This window comes from Trichosurus vulpecula, chromosome 1 (genome assembly GCF_011100635.1).
Source record: "Trichosurus vulpecula isolate mTriVul1 chromosome 1, mTriVul1.pri, whole genome shotgun sequence".
Lineage (NCBI taxonomy): Eukaryota > Metazoa > Chordata > Mammalia > Diprotodontia > Phalangeridae > Trichosurus > Trichosurus vulpecula.
The window spans coordinates 505,146,740-505,162,298 of record NC_050573.1 but is presented as its reverse complement, the minus strand read 5'-3'; the positions used below and the strand labels follow the sequence as shown (position 1 = coordinate 505,162,298).

The following is a 15,559-nucleotide window of genomic DNA, read 5'->3' as shown; positions in this document are numbered from 1 at the left end:
AAATTAGAGTGATCAGGGAAGACTTTATGGAGAGGTTGCATTTGATCTGGAAAAAAAAATAAAGGATGGGTAGTATTCAGACAGGTGGAAGGATCAGCATTACCTCTCTCCACAACACACACACACACACACACACATGCACACACACACACACACACACACACACACACACACACACACACACACACTTCTGTGATTTTATTAGTAAAGGTAATTCTAGGTGAGGCAGCCAGGTGGTGCAGTGGATAGACTGCTAGACAGGGAAGTCTTGAGTTTAAATCCAACCTTTAGAGACTTCCTTATTGTGTAACTGGGCAAATCACTTAATGTCTTTCTGCCTCAGTTTTCTAATTTTTAAAATTGGGACACTAATACAAACTGCCTCCCAGGGTTGCTATGATGATAAAATGAAATAATATTTGTAAAGCTGTTTGCAAACCTTAAAGTACTACATAAATGCTAGCTATTTTTATTATTTTCAAAGCACATTTTTAACGGCTCTAAACTATTTCCCAGGGCATTGAGGTATTAAATGATTTCTAGGATTACAGTCAGTATATATAGTCAGAAGTGAAATTTGAACTCAGATCTTGCTAAAACTTCAGATCATAGATCTATAGCTGGAAAGATCCTCAAAAAACATTAAGTCCAACTCTTACATTTTATAGATGAAGAAACTGCGGCAAAAAGTGGTATACAAAGAAATATAAGACATGATACATACCCTTTCAAGAGATTACAATTTATTTGGAAGGGACAAGACATGACTGATGAGGTTTGAGGTAGAGGGGTGCTTGAGACCCCAAAATACAGACACGCCGGGTCCTGCCAAATGAATTTGACTCAAGCCTTCTCAGCCAAGGAAAAACAAAGTTTATAAAAGATTCTCCATATTGGGAAGACTCTTAAGGAACCTGAGCATTTGTACCGCTAATGCCAGCAGATCAGAGTAATCTGAGCAGAGCTAGATAGAATCTGAGTGCATTCATGGAGACAAGGTGAGACTTATATACAGATTGTGGGAAGGATTGAGAGGTGGTCTAGTTGTCTGGGGTGACTAGAGGAGGGGTTTGGGGAGAGTCTTGAAGAGGAGTCTAAGGAAGATCTTGATTGGACTGGGGTGACAAGAGGTCAGACTCCAGAGTGGGAAATAGCTGTGGGCTACCTGGAGAAGACAGATAATAAGAGAGCTAGGGTAAAGGAGCTAGGGTATAGATATTTTGGTATCTTCAAGGGTGGAAACAGCCAGAAGGCAATCCAGAGGTAACCAGACAATGGAAGGATAGACTAGGCTATTTGGACATGAAAAGCCAGATCAAGAGGCAAGATTCAGGGTGGGGTTCAAGGGGGTTCCCACAGTCTAAACCTCATAATGACTTTATGAAAAATTAACAACAAAAACAACAACTCTCAGCATAATAAGGACAAATAGAGAGACTATGTTCATTGAAAAACAATTTCTTGATTTTATTAAGTTGAGGAAAATTATAATAGTTTCATTTAGATTTCTGGGATATTTGTTATTTAGTTTGTAAGGTCTGAGTGGAGTTATTTCAGGAGACAGGAGACTAAGGATAGACTTTATAATGAGTGGAGATCTTACAAAAGAAAAGAGAGAGTCTGTTACCATGAATGACATCATGTCTTTCTTTGTAAACTACATTTTCTATAAATCTGTGTAGTAGTTCTGCAGCATGGAGATTCTCTCTTAAAGATGATTTTCACAAACGGAGGCCAGTGATGGAGGTTAAGGGTTTTGTTTGTTTGTTTTCTTTTTTGGTTATAGCTGGAGGGTAATTGGGAGACAGCCAAATTTTGCTGTGACTGATAAGGGAAAGCAAAATGCCGGAGGCTTGAGGCTGAGCATTATGCATAGAAATTCAGGTGCCTGGAACTTGGCCATGGGTAGGGGAAGTATCTATAAGGAAAAGCTAAGGTGTCTGATCATTTACAATTTTTGCAAGAAACTTAGTAGTACTTCCAGGGGCTATAAGGAGGTTTCCTACCAAATCCCATGGAGTGACTGAGGTATGCTCATCCTACTGAGATAGGATTATAGGGGAAGTAGTAAAACTATCTCTCTTTTTCTACTATAGAGTTAAAGATAGAAAGTTGATTTGGGGGTAGAGATTCAAAGAAAGATTAACAGCTTCTTGTCCCAAGAGACCTGAGAGGTGCTAGCATGGCAAATAGTCATGACAAGGTTTGCTGCTTAATTATAATGCTTTCTTATTCACTTTGCTTTTTGTTTTATATGCTTCTGTTATCTTGCCATATGCTCAATTCTGACTAGACCAAATAGCCAATGGAAAATGAAGGCTTGGGAATAATGGAATGGAGTAAAAGATGTGGGTCCTAAAGGTGGAATTATAAGAGATGCCCAAAGAGGCAGTTTGTTTCTTTGTTTTTAACAAATACATTCCTTAGGAAAATATTTAAGGGACTATTTAAAAAATCTACTATAATTTGTAGTTAGCATAATTTAATGGACAGGGAGTCAGCCAGAGAAGGTCAGGAAGACCTAGGTTCAGGCACTGCCTCTGTTTCACTCTTTGCCTGTGATCTCTACATAAGCCACTTAACCTGTCAGTGCCCCACATCACTCTAAGACTTTGAGATTCAGGACAATTGCCCATCAACACAGGTGGAGGGAGTTTATTCACTGGTAGTTCCTTACAACAGAAAAATCCTGGGGTCAGACTGAAATAAAAGAATTTACACTAACTTTCTAGGGTGGCAGAAAGAACACCATATTTAGAGTAAGAGGAATTAAGTTTACATCCCATAATGACTTAGGCCAAATCATTTCACATCTCTGGGCCTCAGTTTTCTTATCTATAAAATGAGGATTAGAATAGATCTGTTTCCTTTCATCTCCAAATCCTAGAACCTATGAGTCATATTGACTTCTCAGCCTTACAATCTTTTTGTTTTTGAGGATGAATTTTAGCCTTTCCATAATGAACAATGGCATTTTTGGAGATGTAACTTTATTGGAGTTCCTGCCAAAATGGCTTCCTGAACAGAAGGCAGTCTGCTTAAATCCCACACACCTATTTCAGTAAAACCATGAATTTTTTCCAAGATCAAATAATGATCAAGAAATCCAGTTAGAAACTCTATTAAGTGACTTTTCTTTAATTACTGAAGAAAAAGTTAGCCCTACACACAATGGTAGTAGAAAAGGAAACCTCTCTAGCAAAATGAACGCTAGTATGATGAGAGATATGACACAGAATCTGCAAAGCTCTGTGTCCAGAGGTAAGAAGAGCAAAGAGATTCTGTCGGAAAATCCCGGGGTACTCAGAAAGCTCCATGTTATGGATCTTGGAAGCCCTAGGGAGGGGCACGGGGGCAGAAACCAGTGCTGTGCCAACCTACATGATGTTGTAGTATTCAGATAGGAACAGCCTCAGTGTATGAAGTACTTTACAGTTTATCCAGAGCCACCAGAGAGAGCCCTGAAGACCTGTCACTTTGAAACTCAAAAGATTCATGGAACACTAACTCTACATAAGGTGGAAGAACAAAACGGATGAGGGTCAGACCAAGGAGGGCCAACCAGGTCACCCAAAGTTGATAGGTTTCCCAAATCTTCCCTTTGGTCATAAATTTCTAGTCAACAATTCTGGCTCCTATCATCAGGAAAATGGGTTTTCCTTTTTGAGAAGACAGTGGGAAAGAAGTGCCCAAGGGGCCATGTTGGCAATAATAACTTCCAGCTCCCTCACAAACTTCCCCATACCAAAAGCTATTTGTCTCATTTGCCTAGAAATGCATACTTACATTTCCCCTTTTCTTCTCTGAGAAGTTATAAAAATATGAATAAACAATATTCTCTTTTATTCAGCTCCCAGACCCCATGCTAGGATGAGTTCCAAGTGCTAAAAAACTCTTTCTGTCTCTGTTTCTCTCTATCTCCCTATCTCTGTCTGTCTCTCTGTATTTGTCTCTCTGTCTCTTTCTCTCAAGCTGTGCTATGCATATGAAATAACTATGAAATAGTTAACCACTTTATCTTAAATAAACTTTTCTTTTTAAAACAATAGTGAACAGAAAACACATGAAGACACAGCACTTGAGAATACAGTCTCTCCTCTGTCCTAAGAGAGCAAGAGTGAGAATGAAGCAAAGGATGGGAAAATGAACAATTTCTAATTCTGTCCTCAGTAAGATGAACTGTTCCAGCTCCCATGTCTGTTCTGGGCATTTCTTACATTGGCTGTTCAGGTCTTTTCTTATATCACTTTCTCTACCCTGACAATTTGATTGCTGTGGTGGCAACAGTGGCTCCCTTGATATCTCTCCTTTTCCACTCACTGGCAGCATGATCTTCAACAGGTCTAGGCTTGATCTAACCTCACACTCTAAGGTCTCCCTCTTCTCATTATACTCCCCTCCCTCTCATCTTTAAGAGTATGAAGGGCTAGCCTAATGGTCAATGTGCCTCAGGCTTTCCAAGGGTTTGAGTAGGGGGATCCTGGACATTACAGTATGCCAGGGGACATTGTCTCCAGTGCTCCATTATAACAAGATGATAGAATTAGGGATGAAAGAGACATTGCAGGGGCAGCTAGGTGGCACAGTGAGTAGAGCACTGGCCTTGGAGTCAAGAGGAACTGAGTTCAAATATGACTTCAGACACTTGACACACTTACAAGCTGCATGACCTTGGGCAAGTCACTTAATCCCAATTACCCTGCAATTGCTCTGCCTCCCGCCCCCTGCAAAGAGAGAAAAAGAGAGAGAGAGAGAGAGAGAGAGAGAGAGAGAGAGAGAGAGAGAGAGAGAGAGAGAGAGAGAGAGAGAGAGACAGAGACAGAGACATTGCATATAACTAAATGGTCACTGATGACAAACTTGAGCTTTCAACTCTATAAAGTCTTTTCCCCTAGTATCACCATATTTAATACTTCACCTGTCTCTACCACTTCATTTTTGAAGAAGAAATCCAATAGATATTACTAACCTGCATTCACAGATGCTGAAATCAAGTGAGAAAAGACCTGGTTGGTTGATATCCTACTCCAGATTCCTGGTAGTACTTGATTTTTCTCTTTCTTTCCATTTCTTTCCTTCTATCATCATCTTCCCCAAATCTGATTGACCTTTACTTCCGCATTAGAAGTAGCCTTATGAATATTTAGACTGCTTCCACACGCGTAAGGAGAGAGAGAGATCAGAAATCAGAAGTGTAGGGCTTCAACTCTGATTCTGCCTTTGGGCAAATCACTAACTCATCTGAACCTCAGTTTCCTTGTCTAAAAAAAATGTCTTCACTACATGACCCCGAAGGTACCTTCCAGTTTTAAATCATGATATTATGTGATCTTGAAAGAGTTACCTAATGCTTCTGGGTCTCCCACTCCTCACTTCTAAAATGAAAGGATTAGACTAGATGTCCTCTAAGTTCTTTTCCAGCTCTATATCCTGAGATCCTATGTTCTTACTAAACTCACTTGACAATTGATTGAAACAGTATGTTTGACTGATTTTGCAAAAATTAAATTGACCTGTCAGCTCAGCAAAATCATAAAGTTTGCTCTTCCAGCCTACCATAATGTATAAGCCTGTGATTTCACTCAGGACCTCTGTTCACATGACCATTCATCCAGGCCAGAGGTTTTCTATTAAACTTTAACTCAATTCAAATATTAGAATATCTCATCCTTTTCCACTTTAAAAATAAAAAGTTAGTAAAGGAATTAGGCTCCCGCAATTTGACTGGATTCTCCTGTCATATGTATTTTATTCTTTAAAGGCGTTCAGTGAAGCACCATGTGTTTCAAATTGACTGCAGAGACAGCAAATGCCTTATGTGAAAATAAGTTCTGATTCCATTGAAATGTTACAAAAATAGAGTATCCCATATGGGTCACCTTTCACCATTCATTTTGAGCTGTTCTATCTATTGGTCAGCAAACAGAGCATATTTATGCAGCTGTAGTTGCTATCATTTTGTTCATTTCCCTAAATCCTACTGGCTATACCCCATGAATTGGTCTTTCTGGAGAAACCAAACTGATCACCTGGTTTAAGATCAGTGCCATGCGTAATCTGATTTTTCACTGACTACTTGCTCACATTGGGGTATGCATTTCTCTGGTCAATGAAGATATGTTAGCTTGCAACTGTGGTGAAAGAAGTTAGTTTTCGAAAAGGAAAATAGAAATCAAGATGAAAGTGTTTTGTACTCTTTCTTGAAGAGATATCTCTTCAGAAGTGCTGGAGTGTGATGTTGTAAAGATAATGAGGAACAGATTTCTGTCAAGCATTAACCATCATGTACATTTTTTCTTGATATTGCCCCAAAACAGCAGTCTCAATTCAATGACGGATAAATTAGAGAAAAACAACCAATTCAAGGCAACTCTCTTGCTCTTTTATAATGTTATTGAAATAATTTTTGTTTTCGTAAATGATCACTACATTTCTGAAAAACACTTATGGTTTAAAAAAACCCAGCATTCTATAGACTCAATGCAGTATAATGAAAAAGTAAATATATGTGCTCAGAAGCCAATGCCTGCCACAGCCTACCTTAACAGAAATGGAATACTGAGTATGAATATAAATTTCACTAAGCAACATAAATCAAATACTCAGAACAGCACAAAACTTAGAAAGTGAGATGTTTGGTTAGAGGTGGTGGTTTTTGTAGAGTAGGAATCTTTTTATGTAGAAACTAAAAACAACAATTTCCTTTGCGAGCATCAAAGGGGCCAAGATTCTATCCATGTGTAAGTTTGTCTGAGCTTTTAAATGGATGTAATTTAGGAAGCTGTCCCATCACTTTCATGTCTCTACTTCGAAAATTTATGCAGTGATAAAGGCGATAGGAATCAGTACGATACCTGTGATTTCACTGATGTTGGGAACTTCCAGATATTCTTTCTTGCTCCCCGTAGCCAATCTGTGGTTCGAAGACTGTCTATTTTACTTTCATACCAACTCTTGCATATGCCTTCTTCTCTCCTCTGACATTGGCACTATGCTAGTGAAGGCCTTTGTCACCTCACATCTGGATTATTGCAATAGCCTTCTGGCCACTCTTTCTGCCACCAGTTTATCTCCCACTCCAGTCTATCTTTCACTCCATTGTCAAAGTAATTTTCCTAAAGTCTGTGACTCTGAAAATCCCCTGACTGTGTCACTGCCCTGCTCAATAAACTCCAGCAGCTACCTATCACATCTAGGATCAAATATAAAATCCTCTATTTGCCATTCAAAACCCTTCATAACCTTCCCTCACCCTTTACATTTCCAATTTTCTAACACACTCCATGTACTCTGCCATTTAGTGACACTAGGATTTTTTTTTTGAATTTTATCATTTTTATTTAATATTTTGGTTCTCAACACTGATTTCCACAAGATTTTGAGTTACAAATTTTCTCCCCATTTCCACCCTCCCCCCATTCAAAGATGGCATATATTCTGATTGCTTCATTCCCCAGTCAGCCCTCCCTTCTGTCACCCCACTTCCAGCCCCCCATCTCCTTTCCCCTTACTTTCTTGTAGGGCAGGATAGACTTCTATGCCACATTCCCTATATATCTTGTTTCCCAGCTGCATGCAAAAACAGCTTTTTTTTGAGCATTTGCTTTTAAAACTTTAAGCTCCAAATTCTCTCCCCTCTTCCCATCCCACCCACCCTCCATAGGAAGGCAAGCAATTCAACACAGGTTACACACGTATCATTATGTAAAACACTTCCACAATACTCATGTGAAAAGCTAACTATATTTCCTTCCATCCTATTCTGTCTCCCTTTATTCAATTTTCTCCCTTGACCCTGTCCCTTTTCAAAAGTGTTTGCTTTTGATTACCTCCTCCCCCTATCTGCTCTCCCTTCTACCATTGCGCCTTTTTTATGCTCTTCCCCTTACTTTCCTGTGAAGTAAGATACCCAATTGTGTGTGTATGTTATTCCCTCCTCAACTCTAATCCGGTAAGAGCAAGATTCACTCATTCCCCCCTCACCTGGCCTCTCTTCCTTTCCAACACAACTGCTTTTTCTTACCACTTTTATGTGAGATAATTTACCCCATTCTATCTCTCCCTTTCTCCCTCTCTTGATATATTCCTCTGTTACCCCGTAATTTTATTTTAATTTTTAGATATCATCTCAACTCACCCTGTACCCTCTGTCTATATATATGTATATTCCCTTCAACTACCCTAATACTGAGAAAGGTCTTATGAATTATACACATCATCTTTCCATGTAGGAATGTAAAAAAAAACAGTTCAACTTTAGAAAATCCCTTATGAATTCTCTTTCTTGTGTACCTTTTCATGCTTCTTTTGATTCTTGTGTTTGAAAGTCAAATTTTCTATTCAGTTCTGGTCTTTTTACTGAGAAAGCTTGAAAGTCCTCTATTCCATTGAAAATTCATATTTTGCCTTAGAGCATTGTACTCAGTTTTGCTGGGTAGGTGATTCTTGGTTTTAATCATAGTTCCTTTGACCTCCGGACTATCATATTCCAAGCCCTTCGATCCCTTGATGTAGAAACTGCTAGATCTTGTGTTATTCTGATTGTGTTTCCACAATACTTAGATTGTTTCTTCCCGGCTCCTTGCAATATTTTCTCCTTGACATGGGAACTCTGGAATTTGGGGACAATATTCCTAGGAATTTTCTTTTTAGGATCTTTTTCAAGAGGTGATTGGTGGATTCTTTCAGTTTCTATTTTACCATCTGGTTCTAGAATATCGGGGCAGTTTTCCTTGATAATATCTTGAAAGATGATGTCTAGGCTCTTTTCTTGATCTTGGCTTTCAGGTAGTCCAATAATTTTTAAATCATTGCTCCTGGATCTATTTTCCAGGTCAGTGGTTTTTGCAATGAGATATTTCATATCATCTTCCATTTTTTTCATTCCTTTGGTTCTGTTTTATAATATCTTGATTACTCATAAATCACTGGCTTCCACTTCCTCCAATCTAATTTTTAAGATGGTATTTTCTTCTGTGGTCTTTTGCACCACCTTTTCCATTTGGCTAATTCTGCCTTTCAAGGCATTCTTCTCCTCATTGGCTTTTTGGAGCTCTTTTGGCATTTGGATTAGTCTATTCTTTAAGGTGTAATTTTCTTCAATATTTTTTGGCTCTCCTTGAGCAAGTTGTTGACTTGTTTTTCATGGTTTTCTTGCATGATTCTCATTTACTTTCCCAATTTTTCCTCTACTTCTCCTACTTGCTTTTCCAAATCCTTTTTGAGCTCTTTCATGTTCTGAGACCAATTCATATTTTTCTTGGAGGCTTTGGATGTAGGCTCTTTGACTTTGTTGACTTCTGGCTGTATGTTTTGTCTTCTTTGTCACCGAAAAAGGAATCTAGAGTTTGAGTTTGAATCTGAGTTCGTTTTTGCTGCCTGTTCATGTTCCCATCCAAATACTTGACCCTTGAGCTTTTTGTCAGGGTATGACTACTTGTAGAATAGAGAGTACTTTGTTCCAAGCTTTAGTGTCCAAGTGCTGCTGTTTTCAGAGCTACTTCTACTCCACAGTCACCACAAGCTCTGTCCCAGCAGCACTCCTCCTCCCACAAGGACAGCCAACCAGGACTGCAATTCAGATCCAAACAGGGCACAGCAAAAGAACCTGCCTCTGTGCCCACAAATTGCTACTTGCACTCCTGCTCTGATCTGCTGCTAGATTCCTCCCACCGTGTGAGCCAGGGATTCAGGAAGCAGCTGATGCTGGAGCTCTGGAAGCTGCCTCAGGAGCTTCCTGGTGCTGCCACTGCCACTGCTGCACCACCTCCGCCACCCCCAGGGATGGGGCCTGATCACTCTCACCTCGATCCTGAGGTTTCCCACTAATGTGCTCTTTGTCGTTTGTGGGTTGAGAAGTCTGGTAACTGCCACTGGTCGATGATTCATGGCCTTCAGGCCTGTTCTGGTTGGTTGACTCTCAGTCTGGTCTGTCCTGGTGTGGCCCATGCTAGGCTGTGCTCCACTCCCATCACAGTGCGATAGACCCTTCCCAGCGACCATCCAGGCTCTTCTGGGCTGGAGACCTGTTTCCTTCTGGTATTTCTCTAGAATTTGTTCAGAGCCATATTTTACAGGTGTTTGGAGGAATTTGGGAGAGAGCTTAAGCAAGTCCCTGCTTTCCAGCTGCCATCTTTGTTCTGCCCCCCGACGCTAGGCTATTTGCTGTTGCTCGAACAAGATGCTCCATGTTCTGACTCTAGGAATTTTCTCTGTTTGTGCCTCTCTCCCCCATCCCACCCCCCACTGTAATTCTCTTCTTTCTCATCTCTGCCTCCTGGCTTCCTTCAAGTCCCAGCTAAAATCTGTCTTCTACATAAAGCCTTTCTTGATCCTTCTTAATTCTAGAGCCTTCCTTCTATTATTTCCAATTTATCATGTTTATAACTTTCTTGAACATAGCCATTTGTTTGTTGTCTTCCCTGTTATACTGTGAACTCCTTGAGAGCAGAGATTGTTTTTATATCTTTTTTTATCCCCAGTGATTAGCAGAGTGCCTGTCATACAGTAGTCACTTTGACTGATTGAGTCCAGATATGAAAATACTTTCTACTAATGCAGTTTTGTACCTTCTCTGTAACTTGTAGTTTTAGACAGTAATTTTGAATCCCGAGAGGTCGAGTGGCCTACCCAGGGTCATGTAGCCATCATGACAGGCAGAACTTGAATTCAGGTCTTCCCAGATTCAGAGTTAGCCTTTATCCACTCTATGACACCATTCCTCAGTGCAATATAGTAAAGAGTCAATTGGCTTTGGCCCCCTCATTGTATACACCTTTACTAAGGTTCTATTGTGATGTTTCATTATCATATGGAAGTAACACTAGGTGGTGCCAATGCAACCTAAGCCCTGGAAGATTCTATCAAGCTGGAAAGGCTTGGAGGGTGTTCCTAGGCATGGACTGTCTATCTGTCAACTGAAGACCAGACTAGCTAATTTCAGGGAGGATCATTACCATAAAGCTGGCTACCACATGTTGACTATTATTAGTTCTCACAACTTAATCATCTGCTACAGCAGTGCTCCGCAACATTTTTTTTTTGTTCTGTGAAGCCTTTTCAATAACAACAAAAATGTGTTTTAAACCCCTAGGGTGATTTAATATATTACTTGTAATATTCTTCTAGATATATGCATTTTTTAAATTAAACAGATTTATTAGAATATATTCCAGGTAAGGTTTGAAACAGAGCAACTATGGAAGAAATCATGATGATTTTAAATTAATTATTTCACACAAAACTGATAAGATAACCAAGTTCTCATAACTCAGAACATAGACATTAAACAAGAAGTTTCTCTGTTTCAGAAATATCCATCCTCACAGGCCAGGGAACATTTTTGCTATCTTTCTGTTTCAACTTAAAAGCACTAATATTCTACCATCATTTCACTTCATATATTTCTCCTTTTGATGAGATAGGATTTTGACTGAAGGCTTGGCATCACAGGAGAGTTAATTTCTTCAACCTGTTCCTTCTGAATACCGTCATTCCCAGTGATCTTGGCTAGTGGGTTATCTGGGTTCAGGAGCAGCACTGAGTATCTTAATGTTGATTGGTACCAAATTCTCCCAGGTGGTTCAATGCTTCATCACTGATGTTAATCTCTTCTGTCTGGGATCTATTTTTTATTATACGTTTCAATTCTTGTGGCATGTACGGAGTAGTGCCAAAGGTCATCACTACGTCCAGAAGATCAAAGGGAATTCCATGAGGAGAAACCATATCCTCAGTACTCCTAATGACACAGTTGCCCCAGCTGGAAGTGAAGATGATGGAGATGATGGAAGACACCAAGAAGTGGTACTGACAGGTGAGGCATGCAATGTCCAACATGTTTACTTTACCAACAAACAACATGACAGGAACCAACTCAGCTAAGCTGTGGTCAATGTACTTGTTTATCAATTTGTTGATCTCTCCTTGTAGCTTGTGATTTCAGTCTTTTCTGGCTTTATTAACTGGCCCATCATGAAAAGGTTATCCTGCTCATCCTAGTGCTTGCTATTGGCAAAATCCAATTCATACAGGGTTGCATTCTGAATAATTTCTCTCCCTCTTTATGCATTTCCCCTTTTGGTAAGGGAACATCTTTTGCTTCAAGGTTGTATTTGTAGCATATGTATTATACCTACCTTGTCTCTTCACTTCACTACTTTTGCTTCTGTGTAAATCACTTCTCCAGACTCTCCTTCTTTTTGTACAACTTTCAAATATGTTGGGGTCCAGTTTCAACTGTTTGGTTTCTTTTGCTGTTTTAAGACCTATAATTGCATAGCTAATTGTTATATCCTCCCATAAGGTTTTCAGTCTCACATGGAGTTAATTTTGTGACTTAACATTCATAAACTTCCTTGGTCTCCTTCTTTCTTAGACCAATCGCCCTTCTCAAGTTTTCCATCAGAATGTCTATCTTCTTAATTTCTATAGAGCAGACTTCACTTCCCACGATGGGACAGAAGGGGAGCTTCCTACCCAACTTTTGAGTAACACCCAGGACTAGGGCTGTCTTGCCAGTTCCAAGAAGTCCTGCCAACAAAACAGCTCTCCTACCCATTAATTTTACTATCATACTGCATACCTTGCAGGCATTCTTCTGCCCCATGAGCCCCCACAAGCTACTTCCCTTGTCCAGTTTCAGCCCCTTTAAGTGGCTGTGCAAGGTAATGATGCACTGGGTCATCATAGTGCTTGTCACCTCCTTGTAATGCCAATGTGACACTCATAGCATCTACAGCAGCTATGAATATGCTGGCATAGTTTTGAATCACAAAATATGACAGACTCTCTTCATTGAAGGCAGAACCAAAACATTTATTCAAACACCAGAAAGCCAAATCCATCCTAGCAACAAAGAAATCTATACACATTAGCAATGCCGGGGGCACCTACATCCCCAAGCCTCCCCTCTGTCAGGCCTTCCCACTAACCAAGCTCCCTTAAGCAAAATGCCCATCTCTCACCCATGCTAGGTGCTGCTCTCTCTCTCCCCAAGCTACAACAAACTCCGACTTCCTGCTCCACCACTTAGGCAAGCTTCTCCCGCCACAGGCTTATACGACTCAGGCTTCCATGTGACCGCAGCAGGTCACATAGGCCTATTAATGGATGGGAAAGATCTTCTCATTTATATTACCATTAAAATCCCAAGAACTTTCATATCCATTACATAGGTCCTTGAGATTTTAGGGGTAACTGGTATTAGCAGAACTGTACAACAATATAAAGGGATAACATGAAATAAACACATAAAACTTTTACATCCCTAGAAGCCTCATCTAACTTTGTTCCATTCTCCTCCCACTCATCCTCCTGGCAGGTGTTTGGGCCCCCATTAAGCCCAGCCTGTGTAAGGGCTACATGTTCATTCCTCTTGTTACTTTTTTGCTTCTTTTTGAGAGCTAAATTAACAGCTGCCTTCTCTTCTACCACATGAGACTTCCCAGCCTGCTCTTCTAAAGTGAAGCTCGAATGCTGCAACACCAAAAGCTTCTCATGCAAACCAGCTAACTCCTTTGCCATCTGAACTTGTTCCTCCAGCAGCTTGTCTCTGCTTTTACACATAATATGATAACCTGATAACAAGGCCCAGCCTATCCTACACACCCTTGCAAGTTCTTTCCCTAGTTCTATTGGTATTCCTTGCAAACATCTTTCAAAATCTCTGGGCCCTCCCTTTTGTAGCCTCGGTTCCCAGTTTTCACAGAGCCCTGTGCTTTTAGCCCATTCTCTTGCCAGGGAGGAATAAGATAAATCCTCCCATCCTGGGATATCCATTTCCTTCCTTAATGCCTTCCTGCCTGCAAGTAGAAGTCTGATATTTTGTGTTTGCATCTTCCTTGCCAAATGTAGCACCAATGCGACTGGTGTAGTTCTGAATCACAAAATATAACAGAGATCTCTTCATTGAAGGCAGAACCAAAACATTTATTCGAACACCTGAAAGCCAAATCTATCTTAGCAACAAAGAAATCTATACACACTAGCAATGCAGGGGGCACTGACATCCCCAAGCCTTCCCTCTGTCAGGCTTTCCCCGCTAACCAAGCTCCCTTAGGCAAAATGTTCCTCTCTAACCCATGCTAGCTGCTGCTCTCTCTACCTCCTCTCTCTCTCTCCCTAAGCCTCAACAAACTCCGACTTCCTGCTCTACCCCTTTGTGCTCCATGATTTCAGCAAGTTCCTCCCACCACACGCTGATGTGACTCAGGCTTTCTCGTGACTCAGGTCACATGGACCTATTAATGGATGGGAAAGATTTTCCCATTTACATTACCATTACACTCCTTGATCTTAATCTTTCAGCTGACAGTGGGTACAGAGTCGGCCAGCAAGGTGGACTTGCAAACTCTGTGCCAGATGTATCTATAAGGACTTGCAATAACTTTTACTTCCAAAGCTCCAAATTGCCGGAGAGAGAAACCTATAATGCTTCAAATATGCACATAGTTGTTGTTTCGGGGAAAATATGTATTTATCACACAATATGGCAATTATTTGCTGCTTAATGAAGAATTTTTAGTTCAAACCCTTGGGACCATACTGTGAACATGGGGCTTCCATTAAGAGATAATACATAGGTTAGGTCTAGAAAGAAGAGAGAGATTTTTTTTAACTAATCACTTGTAATCTACATTTACTCCACACAGGGCTTGACAACTAATGGGACATGAGAGATAAGAGAGAGTAAAGAGTTGAAGATTATTCCTAGGTTGTGAGCCTGAATGACTGGGAAGATGGGGATATCCTTGCTAGTGATGGAGAAGTCAAAAAGAGGGGAGGGCTTAAGGCTAATTAAGATGACTTCATCTTTGGATATATAGACTTTAAGATATCTATGGAATATATAGTTTTCTCAAAAAACATAAATAAATATCTTAACAATAGGGACTGCTTTACTTTTGTCTTTCAAAGTACACTCATAAGATCACAGATCTAGAGTTGGAAGAGTCTTGAAGATTATCTAGTGCAATTTCTTCCATCTTCCTCTCCCAGATTGATTTTTTTTGACTAGGTAAAACAGACCATTTTTTTTGCCTCATTTCTTACCTACCCTAAATAACTGAATAGGCATTTCCTCGGACAAACTGAGACCTGGGAAAGACCTTAGCTTAAAAAGACCAAGGTCTCCAACTGCATCTGGAGCCATCTCTAGTCATCCTGATTTATATGTTGCTATCTGACCCAGATGGCTATGGAGGAGAGAGTGAGGCTGGTGACTTTATACAGCTTGGCCTCATTTAAATCCAAATTCACTTGCACCTGATGACATCACCTTCCCAATGTCGTGGTCCTTTTCTAGAATGAAGGACAAACAACAGCAGCAGCAACAACAACAGAAGAGTAAACTAAGGTCCACTGGGGTTAAGTGACTTGCCCAAAGTCACCTAGATAGTATCAGAAGTTTCATTTGAACCTATGACCTTTGACTCCAGATCCTTTGCATTCCTAGTTCTTAGGACAGCACCTGGCACACTGTGGATTAAAACCAAATGCTGATAGATTGAATGATTGATTCTCTCCATCTGGCCTATCATTGAATTTATTTTTTTTTCCC

The 15,559-nt window shown here is 40.2% G+C and overlaps 1 pseudogene; it reads right to left on the bottom strand.

Annotated features, from left to right (window-relative positions):
- Positions 1-11,390: 11,390 nt before the first annotated feature.
- On the bottom strand, positions 11,391-12,700 carry LOC118833269 (annotated as a pseudogene).
- Positions 12,701-15,559: the final 2,859 nt, after the last annotated feature.